Consider the following 12,764-nt stretch of genomic DNA (forward strand, 5'->3'; position numbering starts at 1 on the left):
ATTTTCAATGGAAAATACCAGACATTTTGAAAGTTATTTGCTTCCATAATAATGAAACATACTCCCTCTGAATGGTTTCTATGCCAAATAGTTTTGTTGAACCTATGTATCCTATATATCTTGAGTTTCAACGCGAAAACGCAAGTAACAATGTCAGGGCGATCAGTGGGTATTTCATGTGGAGGTAAAGCAATAGCTATTTCAGGTCATTGTTGACTGTAAAAGTCAGGTTTGCTATACTTTCGAACAATAGACATAGCATTTTGGTATAGCTACTGCACGTAGAGCTTGAAATGTGGAGGTAAAATCATTTTTTCCTGCTAAGAGATCTTGCTGAAATTATCGAGAGACTACGAAATTTTGTAGGGCTCTTATTTTCTCAGTAAGTAATACCGTCTTTCCTTAGGAACTCCAATTTTTAAGCTCTCTCGAGCCACTACTGAAGAGAATGACGCATATAAATATCTACACCACACCGCCATTAAGTATATGAAAAATACCCAACCCCCACTTGGTTAATAACTATAAGAATATTTGATTTTTAATAACAATATTATTATCTTACGTAAGTTTTGTATTTTTATATACATTATAGCTCCCACTCAGTAAATTATAGAAATGAAGATCTAATTTAAGATATTCTCTACATCTACATATATAACCCCAAACGTTTCACTTTCATATCATCAATATAGCATTAATATGTATAATTAATAAAAAATAGTCACATCATGGCATTAACTATAATAATATTTCATTTCTAAAGGTAATAATGTCATCAAACCACTTCAAGTTTTGTAGATTTCAATATCCAATACACAGCTGTACTCAGAAAATTACACACCGCAGAATCAGTAAGTCTTGAAGTTTTTAATAACCAATTGAATTTGAACTCTAACTATGTCAGCAATCCTGCAGGTCATTGCTTTCGTGTAATAGCTGTTGTTTATTGTAGTATGTGTTTTGTTTTATTCTGAAATCACGGCCGTGCTGAAATGCAATTAGTTCTCTCTCTCTCTCTCTCTCTCTCTCTCTCTCTATATATATATATATATATATATATATATATATAGATTCAGTTCGTACAAGTTAATATATTTCGGAATGATGCGAATGAAATATAATGATGCCAGTAAACAATTACTAGAACGTTTTTGAAATACATACATTATATTAAAATTTACATATTCCGAATCACCATTAATGTTACATATTAATGTGTAGAAATTTTACCCATTCACCTGGTTCATGTCTTAACCACCTATGTTATTTATTAAACTTGTCTTGTCAGCTTCAAACTTGAGACAAATAAGTATGTAAAATCATGTTGAGTAGACCATAAATTTAAACAAAAATACTATTACTAACCAAACTTTACAACAGATGCTCAAAATGAGAACCATTCACATCCAAACAAAGTCTTAGTCTATCACGAAAACTGTCCATCGTCCTTCTCACAGTTAAATGACTGATCAGATCCATCTCATATCAACAGTGAACATGAAACAGGTGTGTAGGTAAAATGTCTACACATTCGTATGTACAGTTTTATGGAGATTCAGAATATGTAAATTTTAATACCAGGTGTTATTTAAAAAAAAACAAAGTTTACTGTCACACCCTGTATTCTTATTGAATTTGGTATTCCCAAGAAAGTAGTTCGATTAATTAAAATGTGTATCGGTGAAAGAGCAGAGTCCGTATAGGCCAGTTTCTGTCGGATGCTTTTCCAATTCACTGCGGGCTAAAGCAAGGAGATGCACTATCACCTTTACTTTTTAACTTTGCTCTAGAGTATGCCATTAGGAAAGTCCAGGATAACAGAGAGGGTTTGGAATTGAATGGGTTACATCAGCTGCTTGTCTATGCGGACGTGAATATGTTATGAGAAAACCCACAAACTATTAGAGAAAACACGGGAATTTTACTTGAAGCAAGTAAAGAAATAGATTTGGAAGTAAATCCTGAAAAGACAAAGCATATGATTGTGTCTCGTGACCATAATATTGTACGAAATGTAAATATAAAAATTGGAAATTTATCCTTTGAAGAGGTGGAAAAATTCAAATATCTTGGAGCAACAGTAACAAATATAAATGACACACGAGAGAAAATTAAATGCAGAATAAATATGGGAATGCCTGTTTTTATTTGTTTGAGAAGATTCTGTCATTCAGTCTGCTCTCAAAAAGCTGAAAGTTATAATTTATAAAACAGTTGTCCGGTACCTGTTGTTCTGTATGGTTGTGAAACTTGGACTCACTTTGAGAGAACAGAAGTTAAGGGTGTTTGAGAACAGGGTACTTAGGAAAATATTTGAGGCTAAGAGGGATGAAGTTGCAGGAGAATGGAGAAAGTTACACAACGGAAAACTTGTCGCAGATCTGGAGAGCGAGGTGGCCATGCAGCTGGCCCCGCACGACCAATCCAACGACCTGGTAAACGCCGATTAAGTAGTCCACGAACCTCTTGATGGTAGTGAGGTGGTGCCCTATCTTGTTTGAAGTGAATGAGTCCATCTTGATCTTTGTAAATTTGCGGAATGAGGAACATTTAGAGCATATCTTGATACACCTCTATCACTTATTACTACGTTTTCGTAGTACTCGCCTAACCGTCATGTGTGGTAGACTATACTTTTCTCACGAGAGGCATGTCTCGTTGATTTTTTGGTAGTACAGGTAAAGCTCTACCTGACTTGTTCAACAACATCACCAGAAGTTCGCGGGCGATCTGGAGATTTGTCATATCGCACAAAACAACCAGTCTCAACAAAAATCCTGTGCCAAAAGTAAATTGTAGGCCTACGTGGAGAATCTTTACGACACTGAGTACGAAAATTAAGTTGCACTGTTGTCGCGGAGTCTGCTTCGTGAAACCAAAACACACAGCGAGCATGAACGAACAAAGGTTACTCATCTTTTTAATTTCGTAATCTAAATCTAGGTAAAGAGCAAGTAGCCACAGCAATATGTGAGTTTGCATCAACATTAGAGTATCCTGGTACGTCAACACACACTCAGCGTTGTAATAGGTTTAATAGTATAAAATGGAAATCCTACAAAGACTAATTTTGACTATTCTACCTAATTAGATTCAATGTTATACGTCAGTCTAATTGAAGCCATCATTCGTTGGTTTCTGTAACAGAAAACTTCCCTTTGCTGTAACTAGATGCAGGCGAAGTGTGAATAACACGTTTCCCAAAGTTTACGAACCAGTTAGAAAGAGGGGCGTGGATATGTGACAAGAATTTTGAATTAGTGTTCGTCCTGGAGTCACTCCCACGCGTCATAATGAAGAGCCACAGCTGTTCTGAACCGAATCCAGCTTGCCTCCCACGAGAATAACTTCACCGAGAAAAAAAGCAGCATGGTAAATATAAGTTACAGAAGTACAGCAAATCTACACAGAAATATACGAAACATAGACAAGCCAAAACTATAAACAACAAAATTCAATTTAAAAAAAATAAGCAGAACATCACAAATGTAATGTACTTATACAACATACATTTTATACATATATTCAATTACGCCTGTCTCTTCGCTAACTTAGACGAATACAGAAATCAAATTGCATTATGTAAGATAGTGGATTTCATAGAGCAATACAAGAAATATATACATGTAGCTAACAAGAATACCTTCTAATCACCATGTTTGAGATATTTTACACGGGTAGAAAATGTAAAAGTAAAATACTCTACAAAAGTGTAGCTGACAGTACAAAATGTAAGACATACAAGGAAAGTATGAAAACTTAGTAATGTTATCTTACACTACAACAATAAAATAATCCACATAGATTACACTGCGCAACAAATTTTAAGTTTTTTTTTTTTTTTGCGCCGGGCATGTGATATATGTTTTCTATATAATTTGGGCCTCCTGAATACGAATATGACAATAAAAATTAGTTGTTGGTTCCAGTTTTTGAGAAATTTTCGAATTCATATATATTCAAAATACTGCATTATATAATGATAATAAGGTTAAATATTCAGTTTTCAGAAGATTATAACTTTCTTTTTTTGCATTTTATTTCACACTGGGCATCAGGTACATCACGAACTAAGGTCCAACAATAGTCTGTTTGATAAATAGTTACTCCATGTCTGCGATGAAAAGTTTAGCGGATTCTATGTTGTGAATTTTTATAGAGGTTGTGCCAGGTGAAAAATTCAATTTTGATAAAACTGAGTAAGGGCTGTGATAATGTACCTATTTTTGGAAGGACTGTCCTGCAAGGAAATTTATGCGGAGATGGTGGATGCATTCAGGAGACGTTGTCCTTCATACGCTGAGGTAAAACTTAGATTCTGGAATTTAAGAAAGGAAGAATTGAACTCAAAGACGAACAGTGCGTTGGGAGAATTGTTTCTGTGATCACTACAGAATATATTATGATGTCGTGCATGTTATAATTTTCCTGAGTCATGCCAATTTTCAAGTCTCTTTGCCGTTCTTCTGAAGAGGGTTCCTCTAACTTCTTGGATCGTAGTGTTGGCTATGCACGAAACATGGATCCATCAATACGATCCACAGACAAAGAATAGAACAATCAAAAGAATGGAAATACTTCCCTTTTTCCTTAAAAAAATCAACAAAAATGGTTCTCAATGGGACAAAGAAGGCATAATTAAGGCAGACTACTTACAGCAAGGCAAAAAAAAAATATGAAAAAAATCGTATTATTTTTTTACTATTAACTAAGTTTCATTTAGGGTCGGTTTTGCATGAGACTGGAAATTGTAAAGCGGATATAGATTATAGGATAATGCAGGGTAGAGGAGCAATAAAGATGTTGAATGGAGTGCTATGAAGCAGGACAATAACAATGCAAACAAAAAAGAGAATTCTTGAGGTTATAGTGGAAAGTATATTGACATATGGGGCTGAAGGTTGGAGTCTATCGGAAGGCCAAAAAAGTAAGATACAGGCAGTTGACATGGACGGCATAAGGAGAGGTGCTAGAATATCCAGGCTGGAAAAGAGAAGAAACGAGGATGTTAGAAGGATAATGAACATGGAAGAATCGGTGATTGCAAGAATTGAGAATAGACAACCTCAGTGGTATGGTCATATAAGGAGGATGGATGAGGGGAGGTGGCCAAACGTGCTACTTCAGTGGTCTCCAGCTGGTAGAAGGAAACGAGAAAGGCCTAGAAATTCATGGAGGGCTGAAATATTGAGGATGATGAATGATAGGGGACTAAATGAGCAGGGATGAAATGACAGACGCAGATGGAAAATGGGAATAAAGGGTAACCACTCAAAAGTGGAGAGGCCCTCAAAAGTAAAAGTAAGTAACTAAGTTTCACGAAAGAATTTGGAGAAACGTCTTGGTAAAATTTTTAAATATACGTAAAGATTAATTTTTGGTCCTGCAGAATATATCTGTTACGGTAATCTTTACGTAGATTCTTCGCACAACAGTGCATAATACTGTAGAATCCCGGCCATCAAGTCACTCAATTGAGTACGCTCCTTGTATAATGGCAATTTACTTAATATATGTCGAACTTGGAGTCAGACCACAAAGGGAAAACACCAGAGGCGGGGGATTCTATCGGGTGCTGTGCATTGAGCTTCGGTGTAGCTCAGTGGTTAGAGCACTTTGTACGTAGAAACAAGGACCCGGGTTCGATCCCCGGCGCCGGAGCGAATTTTTCTTCTCTAGTAACCATAATAACCAAAATTTCTGAAGATGTGCTGTTCTTGAGAGACAATGCACCCGTTCACAAATCACTGTTTACGTTGCTTCAAGAAGTTGTGTCTGAAATGATTAACAATTCCCATATTCGCCAGATTTCCACCCCCCCCCCCATCACATTTTCACTTAGTTTCCACACTAAGAAAAAACAGCATTGAAAAGAAGAACATTTCACCGAATGAAGCAGTATTCCAATTGAAACTTGAAGAGAAAAAAAAAGATAATATTAAAATTATAAATTGAAAGCGATATCTAATTTGTTTTGCTAAAAAGTGATCTGTCACAAATTGTATTAGTACCAAACATAATCCTTATAGTGGTCCAAAATTTCATCAAGTTCTAATATTTCATGGGGCTGGTAAATACATTAGTGCACTGTTGACAACAGGCCCAAATTTAGGTATAGTGACTTCTCTAGATAGTGGTACAATTTTTCGCTCCCCAACTAAATGTTTCCATGTGACGCTAAGAGCTACTCAATTCCACTTCATATGGTGTAAAGTTATTGTTTTCTCAATTTTATGTATGCTATTCCATGGCATTTTATGATGATTTTTAGTGTAACATAATAGAAGGCGATTATATTAGTCTTTGGCGCACTTCTTTTAAGAATTGGTATCCGTAGCGTTATGATATGTCGATATGAAATATAAACATTGCATTTATGGTGAAATATGATTTGTTTTCGTCCTAATTTAAGAAAAAAAAACAGCGTGATGCAATTACTTATACTTTAAACTTACGACTGTACCAATTGTGTGTTTGTTGGCTTAATTTTAAGCATAGACATAATTAACGGTATGACAATGGGGTAAAACAATAAAATATATAAAATATATTATGTTTTCTCTTCGCTTACCTTTAGTAAGAGGCGGGTCGATGTTCCCAGGTTTGTTGATAGCGGCATTTATTCCAAACTCGAAATCTGTAATCGGATTAAGAAACAAGCTGGAATTAATAAACGGTCCTCTGCTGTCGGATTGTGGGGGGGGGGAGGTGGAGGTGTTGGCTCTGTACCAGCGCCATGTGGTCTCGCAGAGAGCACAAAATTCTCCACATTGGTGGCTTTTTAAAATAAGGCACGAAACCAGGTTCATTTGGGCCGGCTTAAAAAATAATCACGGGGAACCCAACAGTCACTGCTAAGTCTGAGAATTTAATTATACCTGTTATCCTCGACAATTCACACATTGTAAAATTTTTCCATATAGTCAACACCACGTCTTCGAGGGAGAATGTAAGTACAGCAACGCAAGGTATTGTACGAAAAGGCGGGACTTTCCGTATATTACAGAGTGATTTATATAGAACTGACACATTTCTTTCATTAATTGTTTCAAAACGAATTGTGCTAGCGACAACTTATTATACCTAAAATGTAGATGAATTTTGGGAGATTATTTACCTCTATAGCAAATGTTGTCCGGCGTTGTCAAATCCGGAGATCTCGGTGGCCACAGGTTCCTGGAAATTATTCGGTCGTCACATAACCGGATAAATGGAACCATGCTTCATCTGTGAACCATGTGATGGACAATATGGCAGGATTTTGCACAATGAACGTCTGAAACCAACGACAGTAAGTCATTAGATGCGCAGATGTTTATGTTTTATTCCTATTGTTGGCAGCTGTTTTCGACATTTTGTATTAACTTGAAAATGCAGTACACATTAAATCAATGACTCTTCCTTGTGAAGCAATACTGGATTACGAATTCAATTACAGCTACTCAAAGGGCATACCAGAGAGAATTTGGTGTTCGCAGTCCTCCCAAAAGAAACACAATACTGGGACTGGTAAACAAATTGGAAACAACTGGATCTCTGGTGAGTGAAAAGGGAAAGCATCGTTTATCTAGACTCCCACGGTTGTTGTTGACGTAAGAGCACGACTGCAGCAGTCATCCAAAAAAATCATTAAGACGTTTGTCGCAGGAGACAGGGTACACCTACTCAATGTGTCAGAGAGCCTAAGCCATATAGGGTTACGGTTGTTCATCAGCTACAGGAACCAGATAAAGATAAAATATTGAATTATTGTCGTTGGTTTCAGACGTTCATTGTGCAAAATTCTGCCATATTGTCCATCACATGGTTCATTTATCCGGTTATGTGACGACCGAATAATTTCCAGGAATCTGTGGCCACCGAGATCTCCGGATTTGACAACGCCGGACAATATTTCCTATAGAGGTAAATAATCTCCCAAAATTCCTCTACATTTTAGGTATAATAAGTTGTCGCTAGCACAATTCGATTTGAAACAATTAATGAAAGAAATGTGTCAGTTCTATATAAATCACTCTGTAGTTAGGTGGTGATTTATCATCAAAGCTCTTCATCTCTTACAGATCTTGTGAGATTTGTCTATAAAACATTCTCCAGAGAAGGTTTTCTGTAATTTATCTTCTGCTAATCAGCATTGTTATATTAGTGCTTTATCAAAAGCTTCTAATTAAGAGTCCACACCTGTGGAGTAACGGTCAGAGCGTCTGGCTGCGAAACTAGGTGGCCCGGGTTCGAATCCCGGTCGGGGGAAGTTACCTGGTTGAGGTTTTTTCCGGGGTTTTCCCTCAACCCAATACGAGCAAATGCTGGGTAACTTTCGGTGCTGGACCCCGGACTCATTTCACCGGCATTGTCACCTTCATATCATTCAGACGCTAAATAACCTAGATGTTGATACAGCGTCGTAAAATAACCCAATATATATTTCTAATTAAGAAGACTTTCAAAGAAAGAAATAATTAATTGCTGATCTCGTGTACAGTCTGGAAGCGTACTTGTTTCTGTTTTTGTTTCCAGACAACCAATTAACTCCATATTTTCTCGGCAAACTTTTATCCGTGGTTTAATATATGTAAAGAATTCCATTTATTGGCATAGAAACTATGAGAATAAATCAATTATAAGTACGAAAAAATAGCAACAATAGTACATTTTAATTTTCGTGGAAAGATCCCTAATAAATGTTGACTGAATCCGCGGAAACGAGAGAAAGAAGTTGTATTTCTTTACCTCCAAGACACAGAAAACATACTTTATTTTTGTGCACCAGCATTGCAGATAATCTTTTTTGGCCGATCGTGTTTTAATAACCTTACCGATTTTACTAAAGATTATTTTTTTTTTTGGTCCTACAGAATATATCTGTTATGGTAACAATTACGTCATAGGCAACCTTTTATTAGCCTATTCCTATTCCTAGAACTGTTTTCTTCAAGAACTCTCCGTTGTTTGTTATGTGTAATACTTACAACTCTCTGTCTTTAAACTGTGATTCTCAATTGGATTTCAGTTTAATTGAAAATTTTTATACAATATTAAAAATAATTGTATTTCCTTAGATATTTAACTTATGAAGAAGTGTATTATAATGTTTTTACTCTAGTTTTTAAATAATTTTGCATCATTATATTGACATTTGGCACTATATTAACTGTAATATTATATTCCAGCATCTATTACCATTATGTATTTTCTTTCATTCGTTTGTGTTGTTTGTTTTGTTGTTTTTTTTTCTCTTATTATGTATTATATATCTATGTAAGCCACCTGTAATTGGAAGCCTGCTTCTGTTGGTAGTGATTTAAAATAAAAATAAAATAAAATAATGTTACAGGAGAAAAATTCGCTCCGGCTCCGGGGATCGAAACCGGGTCCTGGCTGTGGATTGGACTTCGGCGTAGCTCAATGGTAAGAGCGCTCGGTACGTAGAACCAAGAACCCGGGTTCGATCCCCGGCGCCGGAGCGAATTTTTCTCCTCTAATATCAATATTAACCTTACCGATGTTTTTGATAGGCCTTGTAAGTTAAACTTACAACACACATGCGGTAAGTAAGCACATCAAATCAACTTTTATTTATTTACTTACCCTATAAGTAACGAACTATCAGTGTCGCGCACCACTATGTGATATGAGGAAATAACTAAATATCTTATTATACCTGCACTCTTTCTAAATTAATTTATTGGAGTGGAGATTTGTAAGAAAGACGTAAGCGTGAAAATCATTTCTGATGACTTCCGGTTGTTGCTCTGAGCGCTACTATTAGTCGTGCCTGAACGTGAAAACATCCATGGAGTAAAATACGTATTCAGGCATTAACCTACCGGTATGCAATTTATTTACAGTGTTGTATAATTAATGTGTTACCTACAAAAATTTTCTATGCTATTTATTTCAATTAAATTAATTCTCATCATTTTAACCAACTAGCTATCTCAACTTAATTATAATTCTTTACATAATATTGCATATAGACTGAATTTAATTGCATTAGCTCATAAATTAAGTTATTATTTTTATAGGCTTTATCTCAAATAAAATAAACATGTACTAGTCACTAAAACTTAACTGAAGAATATTGCTGGAGAATCTTGTAAGTGTATTTTGCGGATAAACCGTATTAAACGACAATAATAAACTACAAAGGAAACTAGATTTGTGCACTAGTGACTTGACTAAAGCATTTGATTGTGTAAACCATAATGTATTAGTAAAACTTGAAGTTTTATGGTATTAAAGATGAGACGTTGGGTTGGTTTATATGGTACTTATTTAATAGAAAACAAAAAGTAGAAATAAATGTACCAAATAGTCACGAAGTTACTTATTCAGAATTTAGAATTATTAAACATGATATTCCTCAGGGGTCAATTTTAGGTCCACTGTCCACAGATCTGCCAACTCACGATAAAGGTCAATAATGCGAGTACGAAAAAGCTGGTCGAAATTAGATAAACTTAGGGTAAGGTTGCCTACATCGCACCACTTTAGCATTTATAATTTTTATTGAACAATACAGTTTTTATTTTCTGCATTCCTTTACAGAGATACATTCCCAGAACATTTATCTTTCATGTAAAAAAGAATCCTTGAATTTGATTTAATATTTTTTAATTAAAATGACATTTTCGAAACACATGTCAGTGGTGCCATTTAGGCAACTAGTTTCCTAAATAGCACCTGCGGTTTCTTAAATCGCACCTCTTTATCTGCAGGGAACAGGATGAAGGAAAGCTTTTAATATTGAACATACTGATTTGAATGAATAACGTAATAAATGCAAATTACAAGTTTTTTGAAATTAATGAAAGAGAGTAACGCATCTTCAAATGAAATTGAAAAAATAGAGCGTAAATTACGTAACATTTAAACTTTCTTAATGCGTTTTTTATTGTTATACATTTGCCATGTGCTTCACCAGGCAGTTCAGACTGTAAACTGCGTCACCATTTCTCCACGATTATCTCGAAGCCACCTAAGAACTGTTTCATGATGTAGCTGTCTGAAATGATTTGAAGATAGAGACATCTCAAGGCTGGGCCTCTGAGTATTATGACGAGGAAGCTGAAACAGGAGCATACCATTTTCCCGAGATAATCTATCTTCTAAACTTTTGGAATGGTTCATATAGGTGGACATACAGAAGCAGCACTTTTTCTATGGCAGGTTTGAGTGGTAAATAAAATGTTTGAGCTATTCGACAAATAGTTTACTATTGATGTAACCTGACTCAGAGCAAACAATTAACGATCCTGGAGGAGCACCAGCTGATAATGTAGGATGCACTGTTTGACGTTTAAAAATTATCACAGGTGGCACAAAATATCTCGTGCGCTTGTACAACACACACTTGTTGTATTAACGCCCTTCTCACCACTTGATATTGCACCCACCTGATGCATTCCTAGTTCAGTTAAAATTTTTGGGGCCTTCTTTTGTACGGTTAGAATTACTACAGTTGCTCATATCGCACCGGTGCGAATTAGGCACATACAAAGTGGTGCGAATTGAGAAACTACGCCATAAGTTATTATTTCCTTCATTCTAGCCTATAATCACTACATGTTCGAAAATCCTAGTAAGTCAATTAATGTTCTTTAATACCTGTTTAAACGAATAACATCTTAAGATTATGGATTCCTTTGCATAAAAATCCGTTATTTAGTTACAAAATGTTAGCTAAATATACATCCACCTGAGCGATTATATTAGATACACTATCACCACGCTGCTGACACAAAGAAGTGGCAGAAATCAAGTGACATGGCGGAAGTTCATATGGTAGATTGTAGCAATACCACTAGATGCCACACTACTACAGTAATTTGTTTGAAACTAGCAGTGGTGCGATTTAGGAAGCGGTGCGATTTATGCTACTCTACCCTACTACTGAACTCACCCCATAAAACTATAATCAGTAGACGGAAACTAAAACTAGATGTGCAGGCCAACTTACGACTGATTTCACTGTATAAAATGGTAATCAATAATACGAAAATAAAAACTAGATGAGAGGGCAAACTTGCGTCTGAACTCACTGCATCAACAACAATCGATAAGATGAAAGAGCGTAATTGCGGACGAGTTTACGATCAATAACACAATATAAAACGACAATCAGTACATCGAAAAAAGCAAACGGGCTAACTTACACTTAATTTACTGCATGAAACAACAACCAAGAAGCGAAAGGTCCATTTGAATGAATAGAAAAGTTACGGCGTCCGAACTCGCTATGTAAAATGAAGTAAGTAGCATCTCGCGTCCATCACCACACTGCTCAATCTTATCAAAGTGGGCTAAACTGTAGTGTCAGTGACCCCCCTCCCCATGTTTCCGTGGAAGAGTCTTGTTGCTAGGAAACTCACCACGCCTCACGGTGTAGTGGGCAAACATCCCTGTTTAGTATTCGAGAGGTCATTTTGGGCGACTACATGTAGCTGAGATAGACCTATCCGTGAATTTCCCATCTTGATTTTATTGACCCGGTTACTGCAATATCAAATGCGTTTACGGTTTTGGTAAAAGAAATCTGTTCAGATTTCCTTCAATTTTACTGCTTCTTTAGACTCCCTATATTTATCCACAAAGGTTTAAGGTCAGTTTCAAAGCCAATATAGATTTATTCAATTTAATATCTTCAACTTTTTTGTCTCAATTGTTTAATATTCCGTTAATTTACTCGACTCCATATGATATTTGATCTCGGTTTCACGATTTTTTTATTTTTAACATTTACTTTTATTTTGTAATTATTT

The 12,764-nt window shown here is 35.8% G+C and overlaps 1 protein-coding gene across 1 annotated transcript in view; it reads right to left on the minus strand.

Moving 5' to 3' along the window:
* LOC138705615 (uncharacterized) overlaps positions 1-12,764 on the minus strand; it is a 463,767-nt gene that overhangs the window by 359,748 nt on the left and 91,255 nt on the right. Inside the window, exon 2 of the mRNA XM_069834215.1 lies at positions 6,575-6,640. The gene's annotated coding sequence lies outside the window, so the exon portion shown is untranslated. The remainder of the gene's footprint in view (positions 1-6,574; positions 6,641-12,764) is intronic.

This window comes from Periplaneta americana, chromosome 9 (genome assembly GCF_040183065.1).
Source record: "Periplaneta americana isolate PAMFEO1 chromosome 9, P.americana_PAMFEO1_priV1, whole genome shotgun sequence".
NCBI lineage: Eukaryota > Metazoa > Arthropoda > Insecta > Blattodea > Blattidae > Periplaneta > Periplaneta americana.